At 36.6% G+C, this 25,845-nt stretch overlaps 1 pseudogene; it reads right to left on the bottom strand.

The window, feature by feature from the left end:
• Positions 1-17,915: 17,915 nt before the first annotated feature.
• Positions 17,916-19,021, bottom strand: LOC138009742 (52 kDa repressor of the inhibitor of the protein kinase-like; annotated as a pseudogene).
• Between the last annotated feature and the right edge of the window lie 6,824 nt (positions 19,022-25,845).

Here is a 25,845-nt window from a genome sequence, read left to right as displayed (position 1 = left end):
CAGTTTTCATAAAACGTGTTATTTAGAGGCTAAAACGAACGTTTTGCACAATTTTGCACTGGCACTGTAATTTTAACTTTTTTAAAAATTGGTCATGATAAACGTTTTTGCTGTTTTTACTGGAAAACTGCTGCAAACACTGCAAAATAGCAGTTTTCATAAAACGTGTTATTTAGAGGCTAAAACGAACGTTTTGCACAATTTTGCACTGGCACTGTAATTTTAACTTTTTTAAAAATTGGTCATGATAAACGTTTTTGCTGTTTTTACTGGAAAACTGCTGCAAACACTGCAAAATAGCAGTTTTCATAAAACGTGTTATTTAGAGGCTAAAACGAACGTTTTGCACAATTTTGCACTGGCACTGTAATTTTAACTTTTTTAAAAATTGGTCATGATAAACGTTTTTGCTGTTTTTACTGGAAAACTGCTGCAAACACTGCAAAATAGCAGTTTTCATAAAACGTGTTATTTAGAGGCTAAAACGAACGTTTTGCACAATTTTGCACTGGCACTGTAATTTTAACTTTTTTAAAAATTGGTCATGATAAACGTTTTTGCTGTTTTTACTGGAAAACTGCTGCAAACACTGCAAAATAGCAGTTTTCATAAAACGTGTTATTTAGAGGCTAAAACGAACGTTTTGCACAATTTTGCACTGGCACTGTAATTTTAACTTTTTTAAAAATTGGTCATGATAAACGTTTTTGCTGTTTTTACTGGAAAACTGCTGCAAACACTGCAAAATAGCAGTTTTCATAAAACGTGTTATTTAGAGGCTAAAACGAACGTTTTGCACAATTTTGCACTGGCACTGTAATTTTAACTTTTTTAAAAATTGGTCATGATAAACGTTTTTGCTGTTTTTACTGGAAAACTGCTGCAAACACTGCAAAATAGCAGTTTTCATAAAACGTGTTATTTAGAGGCTAAAACGAACGTTTTGCACAATTTTGCACTGGCACTGTAATTTTAACTTTTTTAAAAATTGGTCATGATAAACGTTTTTGCTGTTTTTACTGGAAAACTGCTGCAAACACTGCAAAATAGCAGTTTTCATAAAACGTGTTATTTAGAGGCTAAAACGAACGTTTTGCACAATTTTGCACTGGCACTGTAATTTTAACTTTTTTAAAAATTGGTCATGATAAACGTTTTTGCTGTTTTTACTGGAAAACTGCTGCAAACACTGCAAAATAGCAGTTTTCATAAAACGTGTTATTTAGAGGCTAAAACGAACGTTTTGCACAATTTTGCACTGGCACTGTAATTTTAACTTTTTTAAAAATTGGTCATGATAAACGTTTTTGCTGTTTTTACTGGAAAACTGCTGCAAACACTGCAAAATAGCAGTTTTCATAAAACGTGTTATTTAGAGGCTAAAACGAACGTTTTGCACAATTTTGCACTGGCACTGTAATTTTAACTTTTTTAAAAATTGGTCATGATAAACGTTTTTGCTGTTTTTACTGGAAAACTGCTGCAAACACTGCAAAATAGCAGTTTTCATAAAACGTGTTATTTAGAGGCTAAAACGAACGTTTTGCACAATTTTGCACTGGCACTGTAATTTTAACTTTTTTAAAAATTGGTCATGATAAACGTTTTTGCTGTTTTTACTGGAAAACTGCTGCAAACACTGCAAAATAGCAGTTTTCATAAAACGTGTTATTTAGAGGCTAAAACGAACGTTTTGCACAATTTTGCACTGGCACTGTAATTTTAACTTTTTTAAAAATTGGTCATGATAAACGTTTTTGCTGTTTTTACTGGAAAACTGCTGCAAACACTGCAAAATAGCAGTTTTCATAAAACGTGTTATTTAGAGGCTAAAACGAACGTTTTGCACAATTTTGCACTGGCACTGTAATTTTAACTTTTTTAAAAATTGGTCATGATAAACGTTTTTGCTGTTTTTACTGGAAAACTGCTGCAAACACTGCAAAATAGCAGTTTTCATAAAACGTGTTATTTAGAGGCTAAAACGAACGTTTTGCACAATTTTGCACTGGCACTGTAATTTTAACTTTTTTAAAAATTGGTCATGATAAACGTTTTTGCTGTTTTTACTGGAAAACTGCTGCAAACACTGCAAAATAGCAGTTTTCATAAAACGTGTTATTTAGAGGCTAAAACGAACGTTTTGCACAATTTTGCACTGGCACTGTAATTTTAACTTTTTTAAAAATTGGTCATGATAAACGTTTTTGCTGTTTTTACTGGAAAACTGCTGCAAACACTGCAAAATAGCAGTTTTCATAAAACGTGTTATTTAGAGGCTAAAACGAACGTTTTGCACAATTTTGCACTGGCACTGTAATTTTAACTTTTTTAAAAATTGGTCATGATAAACGTTTTTGCTGTTTTTACTGGAAAACTGCTGCAAACACTGCAAAATAGCAGTTTTCATAAAACGTGTTATTTAGAGGCTAAAACGAACGTTTTGCACAATTTTGCACTGGCACTGTAATTTTAACTTTTTTAAAAATTGGTCATGATAAACGTTTTTGCTGTTTTTACTGGAAAACTGCTGCAAACACTGCAAAATAGCAGTTTTCATAAAACGTGTTATTTAGAGGCTAAAACGAACGTTTTGCACAATTTTGCACTGGCACTGTAATTTTAACTTTTTTAAAAATTGGTCATGATAAACGTTTTTGCTGTTTTTACTGGAAAACTGCTGCAAACACTGCAAAATAGCAGTTTTCATAAAACGTGTTATTTAGAGGCTAAAACGAACGTTTTGCACAATTTTGCACTGGCACTGTAATTTTAACTTTTTTAAAAATTGGTCATGATAAACGTTTTTGCTGTTTTTACTGGAAAACTGCTGCAAACACTGCAAAATAGCAGTTTTCATAAAACGTGTTATTTAGAGGCTAAAACGAACGTTTTGCACAATTTTGCACTGGCACTGTAATTTTAACTTTTTTAAAAATTGGTCATGATAAACGTTTTTGCTGTTTTTACTGGAAAACTGCTGCAAACACTGCAAAATAGCAGTTTTCATAAAACGTGTTATTTAGAGGCTAAAACGAACGTTTTGCACAATTTTGCACTGGCACTGTAATTTTAACTTTTTTAAAAATTGGTCATGATAAACGTTTTTGCTGTTTTTACTGGAAAACTGCTGCAAACACTGCAAAATAGCAGTTTTCATAAAACGTGTTATTTAGAGGCTAAAACGAACGTTTTGCACAATTTTGCACTGGCACTGTAATTTTAACTTTTTTAAAAATTGGTCATGATAAACGTTTTTGCTGTTTTTACTGGAAAACTGCTGCAAACACTGCAAAATAGCAGTTTTCATAAAACGTGTTATTTAGAGGCTAAAACGAACGTTTTGCACAATTTTGCACTGGCACTGTAATTTTAACTTTTTTAAAAATTGGTCATGATAAACGTTTTTGCTGTTTTTACTGGAAAACTGCTGCAAACACTGCAAAATAGCAGTTTTCATAAAACGTGTTATTTAGAGGCTAAAACGAACGTTTTGCACAATTTTGCACTGGCACTGTAATTTTAACTTTTTTAAAAATTGGTCATGATAAACGTTTTTGCTGTTTTTACTGGAAAACTGCTGCAAACACTGCAAAATAGCAGTTTTCATAAAACGTGTTATTTAGAGGCTAAAACGAACGTTTTGCACAATTTTGCACTGGCACTGTAATTTTAACTTTTTTAAAAATTGGTCATGATAAACGTTTTTGCTGTTTTTACTGGAAAACTGCTGCAAACACTGCAAAATAGCAGTTTTCATAAAACGTGTTATTTAGAGGCTAAAACGAACGTTTTGCACAATTTTGCACTGGCACTGTAATTTTAACTTTTTTAAAAATTGGTCATGATAAACGTTTTTGCTGTTTTTACTGGAAAACTGCTGCAAACACTGCAAAATAGCAGTTTTCATAAAACGTGTTATTTAGAGGCTAAAACGAACGTTTTGCACAATTTTGCACTGGCACTGTAATTTTAACTTTTTTAAAAATTGGTCATGATAAACGTTTTTGCTGTTTTTACTGGAAAACTGCTGCAAACACTGCAAAATAGCAGTTTTCATAAAACGTGTTATTTAGAGGCTAAAACGAACGTTTTGCACAATTTTGCACTGGCACTGTAATTTTAACTTTTTTAAAAATTGGTCATGATAAACGTTTTTGCTGTTTTTACTGGAAAACTGCTGCAAACACTGCAAAATAGCAGTTTTCATAAAACGTGTTATTTAGAGGCTAAAACGAACGTTTTGCACAATTTTGCACTGGCACTGTAATTTTAACTTTTTTAAAAATTGGTCATGATAAACGTTTTTGCTGTTTTTACTGGAAAACTGCTGCAAACACTGCAAAATAGCAGTTTTCATAAAACGTGTTATTTAGAGGCTAAAACGAACGTTTTGCACAATTTTGCACTGGCACTGTAATTTTAACTTTTTTAAAAATTGGTCATGATAAACGTTTTTGCTGTTTTTACTGGAAAACTGCTGCAAACACTGCAAAATAGCAGTTTTCATAAAACGTGTTATTTAGAGGCTAAAACGAACGTTTTGCACAATTTTGCACTGGCACTGTAATTTTAACTTTTTTAAAAATTGGTCATGATAAACGTTTTTGCTGTTTTTACTGGAAAACTGCTGCAAACACTGCAAAATAGCAGTTTTCATAAAACGTGTTATTTAGAGGCTAAAACGAACGTTTTGCACAATTTTGCACTGGCACTGTAATTTTAACTTTTTTAAAAATTGGTCATGATAAACGTTTTTGCTGTTTTTACTGGAAAACTGCTGCAAACACTGCAAAATAGCAGTTTTCATAAAACGTGTTATTTAGAGGCTAAAACGAACGTTTTGCACAATTTTGCACTGGCACTGTAATTTTAACTTTTTTAAAAATTGGTCATGATAAACGTTTTTGCTGTTTTTACTGGAAAACTGCTGCAAACACTGCAAAATAGCAGTTTTCATAAAACGTGTTATTTAGAGGCTAAAACGAACGTTTTGCACAATTTTGCACTGGCACTGTAATTTTAACTTTTTTAAAAATTGGTCATGATAAACGTTTTTGCTGTTTTTACTGGAAAACTGCTGCAAACACTGCAAAATAGCAGTTTTCATAAAACGTGTTATTTAGAGGCTAAAACGAACGTTTTGCACAATTTTGCACTGGCACTGTAATTTTAACTTTTTTAAAAATTGGTCATGATAAACGTTTTTGCTGTTTTTACTGGAAAACTGCTGCAAACACTGCAAAATAGCAGTTTTCATAAAACGTGTTATTTAGAGGCTAAAACGAACGTTTTGCACAATTTTGCACTGGCACTGTAATTTTAACTTTTTTAAAAATTGGTCATGATAAACGTTTTTGCTGTTTTTACTGGAAAACTGCTGCAAACACTGCAAAATAGCAGTTTTCATAAAACGTGTTATTTAGAGGCTAAAACGAACGTTTTGCACAATTTTGCACTGGCACTGTAATTTTAACTTTTTTAAAAATTGGTCATGATAAACGTTTTTGCTGTTTTTACTGGAAAACTGCTGCAAACACTGCAAAATAGCAGTTTTCATAAAACGTGTTATTTAGAGGCTAAAACGAACGTTTTGCACAATTTTGCACTGGCACTGTAATTTTAACTTTTTTAAAAATTGGTCATGATAAACGTTTTTGCTGTTTTTACTGGAAAACTGCTGCAAACACTGCAAAATAGCAGTTTTCATAAAACGTGTTATTTAGAGGCTAAAACGAACGTTTTGCACAATTTTGCACTGGCACTGTAATTTTAACTTTTTTAAAAATTGGTCATGATAAACGTTTTTGCTGTTTTTACTGGAAAACTGCTGCAAACACTGCAAAATAGCAGTTTTCATAAAACGTGTTATTTAGAGGCTAAAACGAACGTTTTGCACAATTTTGCACTGGCACTGTAATTTTAACTTTTTTAAAAATTGGTCATGATAAACGTTTTTGCTGTTTTTACTGGAAAACTGCTGCAAACACTGCAAAATAGCAGTTTTCATAAAACGTGTTATTTAGAGGCTAAAACGAACGTTTTGCACAATTTTGCACTGGCACTGTAATTTTAACTTTTTTAAAAATTGGTCATGATAAACGTTTTTGCTGTTTTTACTGGAAAACTGCTGCAAACACTGCAAAATAGCAGTTTTCATAAAACGTGTTATTTAGAGGCTAAAACGAACGTTTTGCACAATTTTGCACTGGCACTGTAATTTTAACTTTTTTAAAAATTGGTCATGATAAACGTTTTTGCTGTTTTTACTGGAAAACTGCTGCAAACACTGCAAAATAGCAGTTTTCATAAAACGTGTTATTTAGAGGCTAAAACGAACGTTTTGCACAATTTTGCACTGGCACTGTAATTTTAACTTTTTTAAAAATTGGTCATGATAAACGTTTTTGCTGTTTTTACTGGAAAACTGCTGCAAACACTGCAAAATAGCAGTTTTCATAAAACGTGTTATTTAGAGGCTAAAACGAACGTTTTGCACAATTTTGCACTGGCACTGTAATTTTAACTTTTTAAAAATTGGTCATGATAAACGTTTTTGCTGTTTTTACTGGAAAACTGCTGCAAACACTGCAAAATAGCAGTTTTCATAAAACGTGTTATTTAGAGGCTAAAACGAACGTTTTGCACAATTTTGCACTGGCACTGTAATTTTAACTTTTTTAAAAATTGGTCATGATAAACGTTTTTGCTGTTTTTACTGGAAAACTGCTGCAAACACTGCAAAATAGCAGTTTTCATAAAACGTGTTATTTAGAGGCTAAAACGAACGTTTTGCACAATTTTGCACTGGCACTGTAATTTTAACTTTTTTAAAAATTGGTCATGATAAACGTTTTTGCTGTTTTTACTGGAAAACTGCTGCAAACACTGCAAAATAGCAGTTTTCATAAAACGTGTTATTTAGAGGCTAAAACGAACGTTTTGCACAATTTTGCACTGGCACTGTAATTTTAACTTTTTTAAAAATTGGTCATGATAAACGTTTTTGCTGTTTTTACTGGAAAACTGCTGCAAACACTGCAAAATAGCAGTTTTCATAAAACGTGTTATTTAGAGGCTAAAACGAACGTTTTGCACAATTTTGCACTGGCACTGTAATTTTAACTTTTTTAAAAATTGGTCATGATAAACGTTTTTGCTGTTTTTACTGGAAAACTGCTGCAAACACTGCAAAATAGCAGTTTTCATAAAACGTGTTATTTAGAGGCTAAAACGAACGTTTTGCACAATTTTGCACTGGCACTGTAATTTTAACTTTTTTAAAAATTGGTCATGATAAACGTTTTTGCTGTTTTTACTGGAAAACTGCTGCAAACACTGCAAAATAGCAGTTTTCATAAAACGTGTTATTTAGAGGCTAAAACGAACGTTTTGCACAATTTTGCACTGGCACTGTAATTTTAACTTTTTTAAAATTGGTCATGATAAACGTTTTTGCTGTTTTTACTGGAAAACTGCTGCAAACACTGCAAAATAGCAGTTTTCATAAAACGTGTTATTTAGAGGCTAAAACGAACGTTTTGCACAATTTTGCACTGGCACTGTAATTTTAACTTTTTTAAAAATTGGTCATGATAAACGTTTTTGCTGTTTTTACTGGAAAACTGCTGCAAACACTGCAAAATAGCAGTTTTCATAAAACGTGTTATTTAGAGGCTAAAACGAACGTTTTGCACAATTTTGCACTGGCACTGTAATTTTAACTTTTTTAAAAATTGGTCATGATAAACGTTTTTGCTGTTTTTACTGGAAAACTGCTGCAAACACTGCAAAATAGCAGTTTTCATAAAACGTGTTATTTAGAGGCTAAAACGAACGTTTTGCACAATTTTGCACTGGCACTGTAATTTTAACTTTTTTAAAAATTGGTCATGATAAACGTTTTTGCTGTTTTTACTGGAAAACTGCTGCAAACACTGCAAAATAGCAGTTTTCATAAAACGTGTTATTTAGAGGCTAAAACGAACGTTTTGCACAATTTTGCACTGGCACTGTAATTTTAACTTTTTTAAAAATTGGTCATGATAAACGTTTTTGCTGTTTTTACTGGAAAACTGCTGCAAACACTGCAAAATAGCAGTTTTCATAAAACGTGTTATTTAGAGGCTAAAACGAACGTTTTGCACAATTTTGCACTGGCACTGTAATTTTAACTTTTTTAAAAATTGGTCATGATAAACGTTTTTGCTGTTTTTACTGGAAAACTGCTGCAAACACTGCAAAATAGCAGTTTTCATAAAACGTGTTATTTAGAGGCTAAAACGAACGTTTTGCACAATTTTGCACTGGCACTGTAATTTTAACTTTTTTAAAAATTGGTCATGATAAACGTTTTTGCTGTTTTTACTGGAAAACTGCTGCAAACACTGCAAAATAGCAGTTTTCATAAAACGTGTTATTTAGAGGCTAAAACGAACGTTTTGCACAATTTTGCACTGGCACTGTAATTTTAACTTTTTTAAAAATTGGTCATGATAAACGTTTTTGCTGTTTTTACTGGAAAACTGCTGCAAACACTGCAAAATAGCAGTTTTCATAAAACGTGTTATTTAGAGGCTAAAACGAACGTTTTGCACAATTTTGCACTGGCACTGTAATTTTAACTTTTTTAAAAATTGGTCATGATAAACGTTTTTGCTGTTTTTACTGGAAAACTGCTGCAAACACTGCAAAATAGCAGTTTTCATAAAACGTGTTATTTAGAGGCTAAAACGAACGTTTTGCACAATTTTGCACTGGCACTGTAATTTTAACTTTTTTAAAAATTGGTCATGATAAACGTTTTTGCTGTTTTTACTGGAAAACTGCTGCAAACACTGCAAAATAGCAGTTTTCATAAAACGTGTTATTTAGAGGCTAAAACGAACGTTTTGCACAATTTTGCACTGGCACTGTAATTTTAACTTTTTTAAAAATTGGTCATGATAAACGTTTTTGCTGTTTTTACTGGAAAACTGCTGCAAACACTGCAAAATAGCAGTTTTCATAAAACGTGTTATTTAGAGGCTAAAACGAACGTTTTGCACAATTTTGCACTGGCACTGTAATTTTAACTTTTTTAAAAATTGGTCATGATAAACGTTTTTGCTGTTTTTACTGGAAAACTGCTGCAAACACTGCAAAATAGCAGTTTTCATAAAACGTGTTATTTAGAGGCTAAAACGAACGTTTTGCACAATTTTGCACTGGCACTGTAATTTTAACTTTTTTAAAAATTGGTCATGATAAACGTTTTTGCTGTTTTTACTGGAAAACTGCTGCAAACACTGCAAAATAGCAGTTTTCATAAAACGTGTTATTTAGAGGCTAAAACGAACGTTTTGCACAATTTTGCACTGGCACTGTAATTTTAACTTTTTTAAAAATTGGTCATGATAAACGTTTTTGCTGTTTTTACTGGAAAACTGCTGCAAACACTGCAAAATAACAGTTTTCATAAAACGTGTTATTTAGAGGCTAAAACGAACGTTTTGCACAATTTTGCACTGGCACTGTAATTTTAACTTTTTTAAAAATTGGTCATGATAAACGTTTTTGCTGTTTTTACTGGAAAACTGCTGCAAACACTGCAAAATAGCAGTTTTCATAAAACGTGGTATTTAGAGGCTAAAACGAACGTTTTGCACAATTTTGCACTGGCACTGTAATTTTAACTTTTTTAAAAATTGGTCATGATAAACGTTTTTGCTGTTTTTACTGGAAAACTGCTGCAAACACTGCAAAATAGCAGTTTTCATAAAACGTGTTATTTAGAGGCTAAAACGAACGTTTTGCACAATTTTGCACTGGCACTGTAATTTTAACTTTTTTAAAAATTGGTCATGATAAACGTTTTTGCTGTTTTTACTGGAAAACTGCTGCAAACACTGCAAAATAGCAGTTTTCATAAAACGTGTTATTTAGAGGCTAAAACGAACGTTTTGCACAATTTTGCACTGGCACTGTAATTTTAACTTTTTTAAAAATTGGTCATGATAAACGTTTTTGCTGTTTTTACTGGAAAACTGCTGCAAACACTGCAAAATAGCAGTTTTCATAAAACGTGTTATTTAGAGGCTAAAACGAACGTTTTGCACAATTTTGCACTGGCACTGTAATTTTAACTTTTTTAAAAATTGGTCATGATAAACGTTTTTGCTGTTTTTACTGGAAAACTGCTGCAAACACTGCAAAATAGCAGTTTTCATAAAACGTGTTATTTAGAGGCTAAAACGAACGTTTTGCACAATTTTGCACTGGCACTGTAATTTTAACTTTTTTAAAAATTGGTCATGATAAACGTTTTTGCTGTTTTTACTGGAAAACTGCTGCAAACACTGCAAAATAGCAGTTTTCATAAAACGTGTTATTTAGAGGCTAAAACGAACGTTTTGCACAATTTTGCACTGGCACTGTAATTTTAACTTTTTTAAAAATTGGTCATGATAAACGTTTTTGCTGTTTTTACTGGAAAACTGCTGCAAACACTGCAAAATAGCAGTTTTCATAAAACGTGTTATTTAGAGGCTAAAACGAACGTTTTGCACAATTTTGCACTGGCACTGTAATTTTAACTTTTTTAAAAATTGGTCATGATAAACGTTTTTGCTGTTTTTACTGGAAAACTGCTGCAAACACTGCAAAATAGCAGTTTTCATAAAACGTGTTATTTAGAGGCTAAAACGAACGTTTTGCACAATTTTGCACTGGCACTGTAATTTTAACTTTTTTAAAAATTGGTCATGATAAACGTTTTTGCTGTTTTTACTGGAAAACTGCTGCAAACACTGCAAAATAGCAGTTTTCATAAAACGTGTTATTTAGAGGCTAAAACGAACGTTTTGCACAATTTTGCACTGGCACTGTAATTTTAACTTTTTTAAAAATTGGTCATGATAAACGTTTTTGCTGTTTTTACTGGAAAACTGCTGCAAACACTGCAAAATAGCAGTTTTCATAAAACGTGTTATTTAGAGGCTAAAACGAACGTTTTGCACAATTTTGCACTGGCACTGTAATTTTAACTTTTTTAAAAATTGGTCATGATAAACGTTTTTGCTGTTTTTACTGGAAAACTGCTGCAAACACTGCAAAATAGCAGTTTTCATAAAACGTGTTATTTAGAGGCTAAAACGAACGTTTTGCACAATTTTGCACTGGCACTGTAATTTTAACTTTTTTAAAAATTGGTCATGATAAACGTTTTTGCTGTTTTTACTGGAAAACTGCTGCAAACACTGCAAAATAGCAGTTTTCATAAAACGTGTTATTTAGAGGCTAAAACGAACGTTTTGCACAATTTTGCACTGGCACTGTAATTTTAACTTTTTAAAAATTGGTCATGATAAACGTTTTTGCTGTTTTTACTGGAAAACTGCTGCAAACACTGCAAAATAGCAGTTTTCATAAAACGTGTTATTTAGAGGCTAAAACGAACGTTTTGCACAATTTTGCACTGGCACTGTAATTTTAACTTTTTTAAAAATTGGTCATGATAAACGTTTTTGCTGTTTTTACTGGAAAACTGCTGCAAACACTGCAAAATAGCAGTTTTCATAAAACGTGTTATTTAGAGGCTAAAACGAACGTTTTGCACAATTTTGCACTGGCACTGTAATTTTAACTTTTTTAGAAATTTTTTCATGATAAACGTTTTTGCTGTTTTTACTGGAAAACTGCTGCAAACACTGCAAAATAGCAGTTTTCATAAAACGTGTTATTTAGAGGCTAAAACGAACGTTTTGCACAATTTTGCACTGGCACTGTAATTTTAACTTTTTTAAAAATTGGTCATGATAAACGTTTTTGCTGTTTTTACTGGAAAACTGCTGCAAACACTGCAAAATAGCAGTTTTCATAAAACGTGTTATTTAGAGGCTAAAACGAACGTTTTGCACAATTTTGCACTGGCACTGTAATTTTAACTTTTTTAAAAATTGGTCATGATAAACGTTTTTGCTGTTTTTACTGGAAAACTGCTGCAAACACTGCAAAATAGCAGTTTTCATAAAACGTGTTATTTAGAGGCTAAAACGAACGTTTTGCACAATTTTGCACTGGCACTGTAATTTTAACTTTTTTAAAAATTGGTCATGATAAACGTTTTTGCTGTTTTTACTGGAAAACTGCTGCAAACACTGCAAAATAGCAGTTTTCATAAAACGTGTTATTTAGAGGCTAAAACGAACGTTTTGCACAATTTTGCACTGGCACTGTAATTTTAACTTTTTTAAAAATTGGTCATGATAAACGTTTTTGCTGTTTTTACTGGAAAACTGCTGCAAACACTGCAAAATAGCAGTTTTCATAAAACGTGTTATTTAGAGGCTAAAACGAACGTTTTGCACAATTTTGCACTGGCACTGTAATTTTAACTTTTTTAAAAATTGGTCATGATAAACGTTTTTGCTGTTTTTACTGGAAAACTGCTGCAAACACTGCAAAATAGCAGTTTTCATAAAACGTGTTATTTAGAGGCTAAAACGAACGTTTTGCACAATTTTGCACTGGCACTGTAATTTTAACTTTTTTAAAAATTGGTCATGATAAACGTTTTTGCTGTTTTTACTGGAAAACTGCTGCAAACACTGCAAAATAGCAGTTTTCATAAAACGTGTTATTTAGAGGCTAAAACGAACGTTTTGCACAATTTTGCACTGGCACTGTAATTTTAACTTTTTTAAAAATTGGTCATGATAAACGTTTTTGCTGTTTTTACTGGAAAACTGCTGCAAACACTGCAAAATAGCAGTTTTCATAAAACGTGTTATTTAGAGGCTAAAACGAACGTTTTGCACAATTTTGCACTGGCACTGTAATTTTAACTTTTTTAAAAATTGGTCATGATAAACGTTTTTGCTGTTTTTACTGGAAAACTGCTGCAAACACTGCAAAATAGCAGTTTTCATAAAACGTGTTATTTAGAGGCTAAAACGAACGTTTTGCACAATTTTGCACTGGCACTGTAATTTTAACTTTTTTAAAAATTGGTCATGATAAACGTTTTTGCTGTTTTTACTGGAAAACTGCTGCAAACACTGCAAAATAGCAGTTTTCATAAAACGTGTTATTTAGAGGCTAAAACGAACGTTTTGCACAATTTTGCACTGGCACTGTAATTTTAACTTTTTTAAAAATTGGTCATGATAAACGTTTTTGCTGTTTTTACTGGAAAACTGCTGCAAACACTGCAAAATAGCAGTTTTCATAAAACGTGTTATTTAGAGGCTAAAACGAACGTTTTGCACAATTTTGCACTGGCACTGTAATTTTAACTTTTTTAAAAATTGGTCATGATAAACGTTTTTGCTGTTTTTACTGGAAAACTGCTGCAAACACTGCAAAATAGCAGTTTTCATAAAACGTGTTATTTAGAGGCTAAAACGAACGTTTTGCACAATTTTGCACTGGCACTGTAATTTTAACTTTTTTAAAAATTGGTCATGATAAACGTTTTTGCTGTTTTTACTGGAAAACTGCTGCAAACACTGCAAAATAGCAGTTTTCATAAAACGTGTTATTTAGAGGCTAAAACGAACGTTTTGCACAATTTTGCACTGGCACTGTAATTTTAACTTTTTTAAAAATTGGTCATGATAAACGTTTTTGCTGTTTTTACTGGAAAACTGCTGCAAACACTGCAAAATAGCAGTTTTCATAAAACGTGTTATTTAGAGGCTAAAACGAACGTTTTGCACAATTTTGCACTGGCACTGTAATTTTAACTTTTTTAAAAATTGGTCATGATAAACGTTTTTGCTGTTTTTACTGGAAAACTGCTGCAAACACTGCAAAATAGCAGTTTTCATAAAACGTGTTATTTAGAGGCTAAAACGAACGTTTTGCACAATTTTGCACTGGCACTGTAATTTTAACTTTTTTAAAATTGGTCATGATAAACGTTTTTGCTGTTTTTACTGGAAAACTGCTGCAAACACTGCAAAATAGCAGTTTTCATAAAACGTGTTATTTAGAGGCTAAAACGAACGTTTTGCACAATTTTGCACTGGCACTGTAATTTTAACTTTTTTAAAAATTGGTCATGATAAACGTTTTTGCTGTTTTTACTGGAAAACTGCTGCAAACACTGCAAAATAGCAGTTTTCATAAAACGTGTTATTTAGAGGCTAAAACGAACGTTTTGCACAATTTTGCACTGGCACTGTAATTTTAACTTTTTTAAAAATTGGTCATGATAAACGTTTTTGCTGTTTTTACTGGAAAACTGCTGCAAACACTGCAAAATAGCAGTTTTCATAAAACGTGTTATTTAGAGGCTAAAACGAACGTTTTGCACAATTTTGCACTGGCACTGTAATTTTAACTTTTTTAAAAATTAATCATGATAAACGTTTTTGCCGTTTTTACATTAAACTTGCTGCAAACTTTGCAAAATAGCAGTTTTCATAAAACGTATTATTTAGAGGCCAAAACGAACGTTTTCCAATGGCACTCTAATTTTAACTTTCTTAAATTTTTTTCATGATAAAGGTTTTTGCTGTTTTTACTGGAAAACCTCGGCAAACACTGCAAAAAAGCAGTTTTCATAAAACGTGTTATTTAGAGGCTAAAACGAACGTTTTGCACAATTTTGCACTGGCACTGTAATTTTACCTTTTTTAAAATTTGGTCATGATAAACGTTTTTGCTGTTTTTACTGTAAAACTGCTGCAAACACTGCAAATTAGCAGTTTTCATAAAACGTGTTATTTAGAGGCAAAAACGAACGTTTTTCACAATTTTGCAATGCCACTGTAATTTTCACTCTTAAAAATTTTATCATTAATGTTTTCTTTCTGTTTTTAATGGAAAACTGCTGCAAACACTGGAAAATAGCAGTTTTCATAAAACGTGTTATTTAGAGGCTAAAACGAACGTTTTGCACAATTTTGCAATGGCACTGTAATTTTAACTTTTTTAAAAATTGGTCATGATAAACGTTTTTGCTGTTTTTACTGGAAAACTGCTGCAAACACTGCAAAATAGCAGTTTTCATAAAACGTGTTATTTAGAGGCTAAAACGAACGTTTTGCACAATTTTGCACTGGCACTGTAATTTTAACTTTTTTAAAATTTGGTCATGATAAACGTTTTTGCTGTTTTTACTGGAAAACTGCTGCAAACACTGCAAAATAGCAGTTTTCATAAAACGTGTTATTTAGAGGCTAAAACGAACGTTTTGCACAATTTTGCACTGGCACTGTAATTTTAACTTTTTTAAAATTTGGTCTTGATAAAGGTTTTTGCTGTTTTTACTGGAAAACTGCTGCAAACACTGCAAAGTAAAAGTTTTGATAAAGCGTTGTATTTAGAGGCTAAAAGGAACGTTTTGCACAATTTTGCAATGTCACTATCATTTTAATTTTTTTTTAAATTTGGTCATGATAAACGTTTTTCCTGTTTTTACCGGAAAACTGCTGCAAACACATTAAATTAGCAGTTTTCACAAAATGTTGTATTTAGTGGCTAAAACGAACGTTTTGCACAATTTTGCAATGGCACTGTAGTTTTAACTTTTTTAAAATTTGGTCATGATAAACGTTTTTGCTGTTTTTTGTGGAAAACTGCTGCAAACACTGGAAAATAGCAGTTTTCATAAAACGTGTTATTTTTAGGCTAAAACGTTCCTTTTGCACAGTTTTGCAATGGCACTGTAATTTGAAGTTTTTTAAAATTTTGTCATTATAAACTTTGTCGCTGTTTTTACTGGAAAACTGCTGTAAACACTGCAAAGTAGCAGTTTTCATAACACGCTGTATTTAGAGGCTAAAACGAACGTTTTGCACAATTTGCAATGGTACTGTAATTTTACCTTTTTTAATATTTTGTTATCATAAACGTTTCTTTCTGTTTTACTGGAAAGCTGCTTCAAACGCTGCGAAGTTGCAGTTTTTTATAAAACGTTGTATTTATAGGCTAAAACGAACGTTTTGCACAATTTTTCAATGGCACTGTAGTTTTAATCTTTTTCAGAATTTTGTTATGATAAACGTTTTTGCTGTTTTTACTAGAAAACTGCGGCAAACATTGCAAAATAGCTCTTTTGATAAAACTTTGTATTTTGAGGCTAAAAGGAACGTTTTGCACAATTTTGCAATGGCACTCTGATTTTAACTTTTTTTTATAATTTTGTTATGATAAACGTTTTTCCTGTTTTTGTGAAAAACTGCTGCAAACACTACAAAATAGCAGTTTTTATAAAACGTAGTACTTAGAGGCTAAAAGGAATATTCTGCACCGGTTCTTTCCGGTCTTTTTCTGATCGATGTTTGCGGTAAGTACGTTTTGTCCCTCAATAAATCTAGAACTAACAGTTATGGTCTTAATTCTCTTTCTTACTTTAGGATCAGCTAAGTTATGGAATTCGCTACCTGATTTTATCCGTACTGGCTGAGTTAACAGGTTTTAAATTCGAATCCAGGCGGTTTTTTGTTTAGTACAGCTGGTTTTTAAAAAAATATTGCGTCTTTAAATATTTCGTATTTAGCTCACTTTACCCGTATGGGCTGTGTATTATAGCTGAAAATGTAATGTCTGGAAGATATTAGCTCTTGCAATTACTCTGCAATACGAGATAGAAGAAAGTTTACACTTGTGTGTGTGTTTGTGTGTGTCTGTGTTACTTTTGGCAGGGCGCATGCGTACACTATGTTTTACACGACTCCAGTGCTTACCATATGAGAGGTGAGATTACTTTAAAGTTGAATATATGTGCCATCGCAATCTAACGTTAAATTGTAATGACAAGGGCGGTTTGGAGCTGTGAGTAGGCGTGGGGTTTTTCTCATATGGTTTAGGGACTGACATATGTCTCTCTCAATGCCGTACTGGGAGGCGAGATCGGTAGCAGAAAGCAGCGAAGGGCCAACTGCGTCAAAAAGCGATTGCACGGGCCGAAATCCCGGGATGACTCGTTTGCTGCGACGCTCCAGCGCCACGTCTGGAGGTACTCCTCTTTTTATCTCTTGTTCAAACATGCCGTCTGCGCATGCATACGCAAATGTTCTGGCTCTCCCATACTTACCTATAGATCATATTGAGTTGGCCTTTCGTAATCTGCAAATGCAAATCTTAGTATTCTCCTATATATATTATACCGTTATTTTGACAAGAACAACTGACGAAAGGCCCGTTTTCGCTACAACATTAGCAGCAAATAAAAAATTGTATTGTCGCGAATTTTCTATGATAAAAACTTGTTCAGAAATCAAAGGTCTACATTAACAGCACACACCAGGGCTTATCCTTATTATCTGGCTGGAAATCTTCTTCTCACTACTTTTTCCCCCGGCTGAGCTCCAGCCATTTGACGAGGGCCAGTCTCGTGCTTCTCTAGTTGCCTCGTTTATGCCCAAAAAGAATTCTGGGTAACTCTGCCATTTCATGACATGGGAAGATCCCCGATTCTCATTTCATATACTTTTTGTTATAAGTGTCGGGTAACCCAGTCCTACCGGCAAAGTACCGCATCGATTGATGTTTTTAGCTTCCAAAACTAGCCCAAATTGTATCGGTAGGTGCTGAAATTCGTCCACAGAAAGGCCAGAGAGACAACTTCACTCGTGAACCGCCATGTTTACAACAGAGCATTTTAAGCGTCCCAGTCTGCATGAAACCATCTCTCACCTCTGTTTGGAGAAGACCAGACACGCACGGTTCTTACGTTACCTTTACCCCCGTAGATTCAACCGAAAGGTCAAATCCTTGTGAAAAACAGCATCTTCATTTTTTTGGGTAGGCTAGGTAGGTATGGGAGAGCAGGGGCGTAGCCAGGACTTTTCAAAAGGGGGGTCAAACTGTGTCAAAGTGAGGGTACTCACCAGATTGTCATGTCGACCTCCACGCCGTGTTTCGACTCAATGTGACATTTTTCGGATGAGCAGTGAGAGTAGTGGGAAGGACAAGCCTACAAGTTCTCACTGCTCATCTTTCAAAATATCTTTTAATAAAAAGCGGCGTGGATGACGAGTGGCAAACGTGTTGATGATCTCATCAATGTCAATCGCTCTGCCATAGTGGATGTTCATCATTGCCAGACCCGACTGTCTCTCGGTAGTCATCGTGCTTCTTAAGTACGTCTTCAGGCGTTTTAAAGTGCTAAATGACCTTTCGCACTCCGCGGAGGTAACAGGTAATGTGCAAAGAAGGCGAAGTAGGACATTTATGTTGGGAAAGAAGACAGGGTCGCATTCTCTAAGTGTGGCTGAGGCACTGTTTGGAAGAGTCGATTTGTCAGCTACTTCTGACCATTTGCGACGCCAACGAACAAGCTCAACGTCAACGACATCCGGTGACACCAAATCATCTCGATAAAACTGAATTGCTGCATCAATTGTGGCGTCACTTGAGCTTCAGGTACCAAACACTTCAGTTTGGAGACATTCATTTGGATTTCACTGAAGTACGTGTCCATTTGGGTTATAAGATTGTCCATCAGTGGAATGCACAGTGAGCGTTGAAAGTACTTAACAGTTGTGGCAGCTGGAACGTTATCACGATGTTGCTGTCTGTTGGCAATTTTTGGTACTGCGGGTTCAACATCGACGTTTTTGCCTAGTTCAACGCTTGCTTCGTACCACCGATTGAAGTGAGCCTCAATCTGCCTTCAGATAGCTTTCAGATCTGATTTCACAGAACCAACTTGGGTGTAAGCCTTATAAATGTCACTGTCGCGTTTCTGCAGTTGTATGCTTAGTGGTTTTAGGACGGACAAACACTTCATCACTGTGATCATCGTTACTATGAACTGGAACTGAGTTATGGCTGACAGAAAACCGTTCGCCTTAGTGCGCGTTCCCTGGCCCCATTTCCAGGATCCGTACTCGTCAAGATAAACACGTTCATTTGTCACTACTTCCAATGTCTTGAAAAGGCTGTGAAATACCTCGAATGCCCCATGCCTCTCCACCCAGCGAGTGCGACAAAGAGTAATTAGGGTGATCCGGCGTGTGTGAGGGCATATGTCCTTAATAACGGCCGCTAACAGCTCGTGCCTTTTGGTGAGAACTTGAAAAAAGAACATATTTCATTAACTGTTCCTATCATGTTTCTTATCATTGGAATGTCACAGGAATGTACAATGGCAAGATTCAGGCAGTGTGCGTTGCAGTGTGTATAGACTGCTTTGGGGCTCTTTTGTCTGATAAATGCTTGCGTACCTCTTGCAGCCGAGGACATACTAGCTGCTCCATCATATCGATGTCCTCTGCAATTTTTTACATCTAATGACCAGGTTTGGAGCGCCTCAAGGATTGATGTTGCCACAGCTTCACCTGTCGTCCGTGCCAAACTTACGAATCCAAGAAATTACTACAAGTATCATCGAAAAATCGAATTGATATGCAAAGCTGTTCAGTATTCGAAATTTCAGTTGTTTCATCGGCGAGAATAGTAAAAAAAGGTGCATGCTCTGGGATTTCACTAATAATTTGGTTCCTCAAATACTCCATTGTTATCTCTATTATGTTATTCTGAATAGTGGCAGACGTGTAAGTAGCATTTCTTGCGCACTCGCGTAGGTGTTTGGCAATGATCTCATCTCCTGCTTCTGCACGGAAGTCTAGAAGGGCAAGAAAATTTCCTCGATTCCTGCAATTTTTATCCGTACCGGATTCCATATGTCCACGAAGCGCAATATTTTGTTTTCCGCAGAATATTACACTCGATACAATGCCTCTTAGAACCTCGCGGTTGTATTCAATCTGTGCTACTCTTGAAGATTCGATAACGGACGCTATCGCTTTTTCTGGAAAAAGCATCATCTTTATAAAGTTTTCGGCTTGAAGAAGAGCGTCATTCTGATATTTCGTCTTGGAATGCTCTTTTAGAATTTCATTTGCCTTATTAAATTTTGTCATGGCGAAACTCACAAGTGCCCCCGTGTTCGCAGTGTTGGCACTTGGTGGAAACACTAGACATACCCGACAAAGGCCCCCGTCTTTGGAAGGACTGTACACTAGCCACGAATATTCTTTCAGCCAAGACATTTGAAACGACCTGCTTTTGCCATATATTTTAGTCTTCGGGAAAACAAATTTTTCGGATGGCCTACAGTCCTTAGTCAATAGCTGAAATTCTTCTTGGTCTGATAGATTTCTTTTTTCTGCAGTTAGCAGTCCAGCAAAGTCATCTATAGCTTCAACTACAAAAGAAAATGAAGCAATTTTAAAGTTCATACTCAAGAAATGTTTATTATATATCTTATGGTTCCTAAATGTCAAAAAGTCACAGCTTGACTACACTGTAACAATTATTTCTTTACTTAACAACAACGCCTTCGTATACAAAGGATTAAATAATCAACAATAAAGAAATCAAACGGAAACCTTAGGGATCCCTGTTTGTTTTGTAATGCCTCGCGTATTTTAGTTCTCTAGAAAACTGGAACGACAATCAGTTCGTTCAGCACAGTCTTATTTCACCAAAGATGGTTTTTAAGTAATTCCATTGTTCTATGGTATAACAGTCTAAATCTGGAGTCATGAAAAATTCTGACAATGACAACCATGAGCAGTTTAAAATGCTCACAGCTGAAAGAACATCGAGATTACAACAGCCATCCATCTTGTAAATTCGAAGACTAGGATGGCTGCGTGCAATCGCAATCAACTCCTCACTGTTGAACTGTTCGCACATTCTTAAACTAAGACTTTCTAGAGCTTGTAAATGAGCATCTCTACTCTGAGCACTAGTGGCCACCCCATCATCAATATTTATACAATGTTCTAGGTATAACCCTTTCAAATGTGACAGATTTACTACAAAAGAAACGTCTTTTATATGAAAATTAGATGACAAATCTAAAATAACAAGATTAGAGCAATTTCCTAAAGTTCGTGTAACATTACCATTAGTAAAACAAAGGAAAAAATCTTGTTCGAACTCGCCATTGAAATACAAATGCTGGAAATGTTTACAGTGCTTCTCAAAAATGCTTTTAAAACTATGCCTCGTGTAAAAGGTAGGGTACCCTGTATCCTGTAATGTAAAACGTTTCCATAACAAAGCAGTATGGGATAGCTGCAACATTCGCTTGCATGTACTTGACAAGCTTTGAATGACATGATAGCGGTAGGTATTGAAGAATCTTTAGAACAATTTCATCTGGAAGATCCAGCAAGCCTGTATCGACAAAAATATGTCGAGTGACCACGGTATTCCCTCTAGTTCTATGGAAACATCCAAAACTAAAAAAAAAAACAGCCTAAACTTACCAGAGGCCGCTGTTGGCGCTGGTATTTTATCGACTATATCCGATGTTGTATCCTCGTCGTACGCGTCTGTGTTCATCATTGACAAGAACAAAAAAAAAAGGAGATGAAAAATCAAAGCCTACATTCACACATGTACATTTTGAATAAATTTTGAATGAAACTTTACCACAATGATTTTGGGGTTTAACTCGCTTGCTATCTGGCTCCACCTCGACACATTCATCTGGTTGCTCTGATCTGGGAAACACATACGGCAAGCATAATAATTAACTGGAGCAAACCTTAGATCCCAATCATCGAAGCAGAAAGACTGGAACTTAAATCAGATAAAGAACGTTTCTTACCTCTCTTCCCTGCGCTGAAAATAGCCGAAAACCTTCGTTTGTTTGGACATTTTCAACCTGAAACGTCGTATGTTAACATCCGGGGATCGCCAACTATGTATGGTTTATACCGCCGCCCCCCTTGTGTATCAGTGGGCTCGTATTAAAAGCGGCGTGCAAGCTGACAAGAGCCGCTGACGAAAATACTTTGATTCCAAAAAATGTTTTAAAAAAAGGGCTTTTTAACTATGGCCAAGATATCATCATGGCATTTTCGCCACAAGTTGTAGGTTGTTTGGTTAAAAAAGGCTTGCAAAAGGGGGGGTCACGGGCACCCCAGGACCCCCTTCCTGGCTACGCCCCTGTGGGAGAGCCATGCAAGCTGTTAACTCAGTCAGTTCGGATAAAATGAGGTAGCGCATTCCATAACTTAGCTGATACTGAAGTAAGAATGACGCTTATCCATGCTGTTGCCACGTGCCATCTTGATTATTGTAACTCTCTATTGTATGGTATTCCTCAGTACCAATGTGATCGCCTTGGGAGAGTTTTGAATATGCTGCTGCTGCTAGAGTCACTTGTCGTGTTCCTCGATATTCACATATTACAACAGTCTACGCGCTGCTTCACTGGCTTCCCATCAGACACAGAATTAAATTTAAGATTGGCCTTATGGTTTTGTAATAAACGGGTAAACAGGGCAACCGTGCAACGTATTCTACGGAACCAAAGTCACTTTTATTACACACACAAAAGCGGTCACTCTCAAAAGCACACATTCTAGCGCGCACAAAGCTGTGTCACGTGATCCTATGCCTACATGATTTCCCCCGTGAAGGGAGTCAACCAGTTAAACGACACTATCCTGTTATCTTAAGGTCCTAGATTAATGTTCACTTAGTTCAGAGAAATGTCACTGTCCGGTAGGTCAGGAGCTTTGCAACAACCTAACTCAACGCTTAATATTTCACTCCGTCTTTGTTTCCTGAAAGGTCCAGCTCTTTGCATACAATCCTATTTAAGCAAAGTACTCGATTGTCTGCTTCTGTAGGAAAGCTTTGAGACTTTCAACTTTGTTCTTGGGAGCCATGGAATAACCAGAAGAACATATGGTGTTTAGTTCCCAGTCCCCATAGCGATCCGGGGGACGAATTACTCTCTTTGGGCGCGAGGTGGCAGGTGGTGTTTCTTTGGCAGAGACCCCAAGCCCAACCAGGTTGCTCCCGGCTGTTACTCCTGGCGGGTTCTTCTCAGCCAGCTCCACACCGCCATCGGCGACAAGCGTACTTTCCTGTTCACTCTCTCGGGTTGTATGAGCGGTGTTCTCTCCTAGGTCACTCATTGCACTAGGGTTACACTGGACATCAAATACAGGGTCAGCTTCTCCTACTTGATTTCCTGGTGATAAGTGAGCTTGAGGTTGATGGTCATCGAACTGAGGGGTTCTATCAATGTCTTCTACTCCATTATGTGTGTCGGGTTGATTATCGTCAACCTTGCAAGTTCCACTGTTCTCAGCATCCTGGATGACATGGTGTTCTGTCCCTACTGGCTCTGGTATGGGAAGGCAGAAGTCTGGAGGTTCATCTACATCTCTGTCTTCACTTGAGTCATCTCTGCAAATGGTGCCACTCTCCAGGCGGCCTCGATTGCCAGTTTGGTTCCTCCGACTCACGTCCTTCTCCGGGTTCCCACGTTGATATAGCTTCAAGTTGCCAAAATGTACAACCTTTGAGCGACTTACAGGATCTCGTGGTCTCTTGATGCGGTAGTTACATACATACATACATACATACATACATACATAAATTTATTTGTTAAGGCGGGTCGGAAAAGGCAACCTTAAAAGCTGATGTGGACCCGCAGTTTGACCTCAGTTGTACGTTCCAATACGTCGTAAGGCCCCTTCCATTTCCCGGTGAAATTTGGCGGCCTCGCCAGGTCTCAGCAAAGGGTCGAACAGGAATACCTGGTCTCCGGGACTCGAAATTACGCCCTTGGTCGGAATGGATGGAATCCGGGGCACCATACCGATAAACCCAGTTGTCCATCAGGGCTCTCGCGCAGGTTTTTGCTCTCTGGTTTGGTATGGCATAGGCCTCGACCCACTTTGTAAACGAACACTGGGCAGTCAAGATGTAACGGTTACCACGTTTGGTTCTGGGAAGTGGGCCAACGATATCAATGTGAGGTCGCTGGAAAGGGTAAGACGAAGGAATAGGGCGGAAGGGTGCCTTGGGCGTTTTCCTGGGGGGCTTGCACTCGGCACAGGTTAAACATGCGGTAAAATGGTCTTTCACAGCTTTTGCAAGGCTAGACCTCCAGAATCTGGCTTGAACTTTCCGTAACGTCTTGAGCTGTCCGAGGTGCCTCCTTTCTAGCCCATCGTGTAACCGTTGCAGTGCTGGTTCTGGGAGGACGATCCTGGGTTTCAGTTTCTTTGACCTCTCCTTTGGGCAAATTCGCAGTACATTATCCTTTAACTCCTGTAATTCGTGTTGCGCCCATATTGCCCTGGAGATAGGACTCAGAGAAAGAAGTTCGCCAGGTGATGGTTTGGGTTTGCTTTCTCCCATCCTTGCAATCACGGAGTTCATATCTGGGTCACTGCGTTGGGCTTGGGCAATTTCGCCCGTAGTTCATGAGAATTTCTTTTCCTGGGTCTTGGACGCCCCCTCTTTCGACTCGCTTTGTTGTAGGAATGCTGCGGAAACATATTCAGTATCACCACATGATGGGCAACTTCCATGTTTTCGTCTCGGCCTGCGAGATAATGCATCCGCGTTAGCATGACTCAGTCCAGGGCGGTGTTCAACAGTGAAGTCGTATTCCTGGAGCCTCTCCAGCCAACGAGCTACCTGTCCTCCTGGTTGTTTAAATGACATCAGCCACTTCAAGGCGTGATGGTCTGTCCGCACAAGAAAGTTTCGTCCAAGAAGGTAATAACGAAAGTGATCAATGAAGTCAACCAGAGCAAACATTTCAAGACGGGTGGCACAATAATTTCTTGCGTGGCGGTGTAATGCACGACTCCCATAAGCAAGAACACGCTCGGTACCATCAGGTTGCTTTTGAGAGAGTACAGCACCAATACCATGACCACTACTTGCATCAGTATCAAGGATGAAGTGGCCGCTGTTTTCGCTGAAATGTGGATACGCCAATACTGGTGGGTTCACGAGGCGATGTTTCAGTTCACAGAAGGCACTCTCTTGTTGCAGTCCCCACTTAAACTCCACATCTTTCCTTGTCAGGTAGTTTAGGGGTTCTGCTATCGCAGAAAAACCAGGGATGAATCGTCTGTAGTATGTCACAAGGCCCAAGAACCCTTTCAGCTCAGAAATACTTGTGGGAGTTGGCCAGTCACGGACAGCTGCTATTTTCTCGGGGTCGGTCTGTATCCCGTCGGCTGAGACTACATGCCTCAAGAAAGAAACTTGCCGCTGGAGGAAGATGCACTTTGACGATTTTAATTTCAACCCGGCATCTCGCAGCCTTTCGAAAACAGAACGGAGGCAGGACAGGTGTTCATCAAAGGTGCCTCACATGATGATAATGTCATCTAAGTAGACCAGACACTCTCTCCAAGTAAGACCTTGAAGGGCAAGATTCGTCAGCCGGGTGAAGGTTCCAGGTCCATTGGTTACCCAAAGGGTAGGCAGGTCCACTGAAACTGACCCCGATGTGTGACGAATGCAGTTTTTGGGCGGTCCTTCTTTGCGACGGGAACTTGCCAGTACCCAGAGGCTAGGTCAAGGCAGCTAAAAAACTTTGCACCACCCAAGGATTCCAAGATGTCATCTGACCTCGGAAGGGGTTGGGCATCTTTAACAGTTACAGCATTAAGCTTCCTGTAGTCTATACACAGACGGTAGCTTCCATCATGCTTTTTCGCCAAGACAATAGGGCTGCTCCAGGGGCTGTTAGATGGTTCAATTCTTCCTTGCGTTAAGAGCTCTGAGAGCTGTCTATCAACCTCGTCGGGAAGTCGACGAGGTGCCTGCTTGACTGGGGTGGCTGGACCGGTGTCAAGGGTGTGTTCTAACAAATGGGTACGGCCTAAGTTGCCATCCCCAGCGGCGAATAGATCTCTGTATTCTTCTAGGAGGCCATTAAAAGATTGCCTCTCCCCCTCTGAAAGTCCAGAGAAGTCAGCACGAATCCCTCGTTTCCAAACAGGCGGCTCAGGGGAAGGCGTTTCCACCCGAACATCTTGTTTTGCCTTGTTTTCTGTGCAGGTTTCCTCCAACTCGAACAAATTTGCTGAAGCGTCGATGTGATCAAGGGGGTAAAACTGAGCCACAGTTTGG

Source organism: Montipora foliosa, chromosome 7, assembly GCF_036669935.1.
Source record: "Montipora foliosa isolate CH-2021 chromosome 7, ASM3666993v2, whole genome shotgun sequence".
NCBI lineage: Eukaryota > Metazoa > Cnidaria > Anthozoa > Scleractinia > Acroporidae > Montipora > Montipora foliosa.
This window is presented reverse-complemented; position numbering and strand designations above follow the sequence as displayed.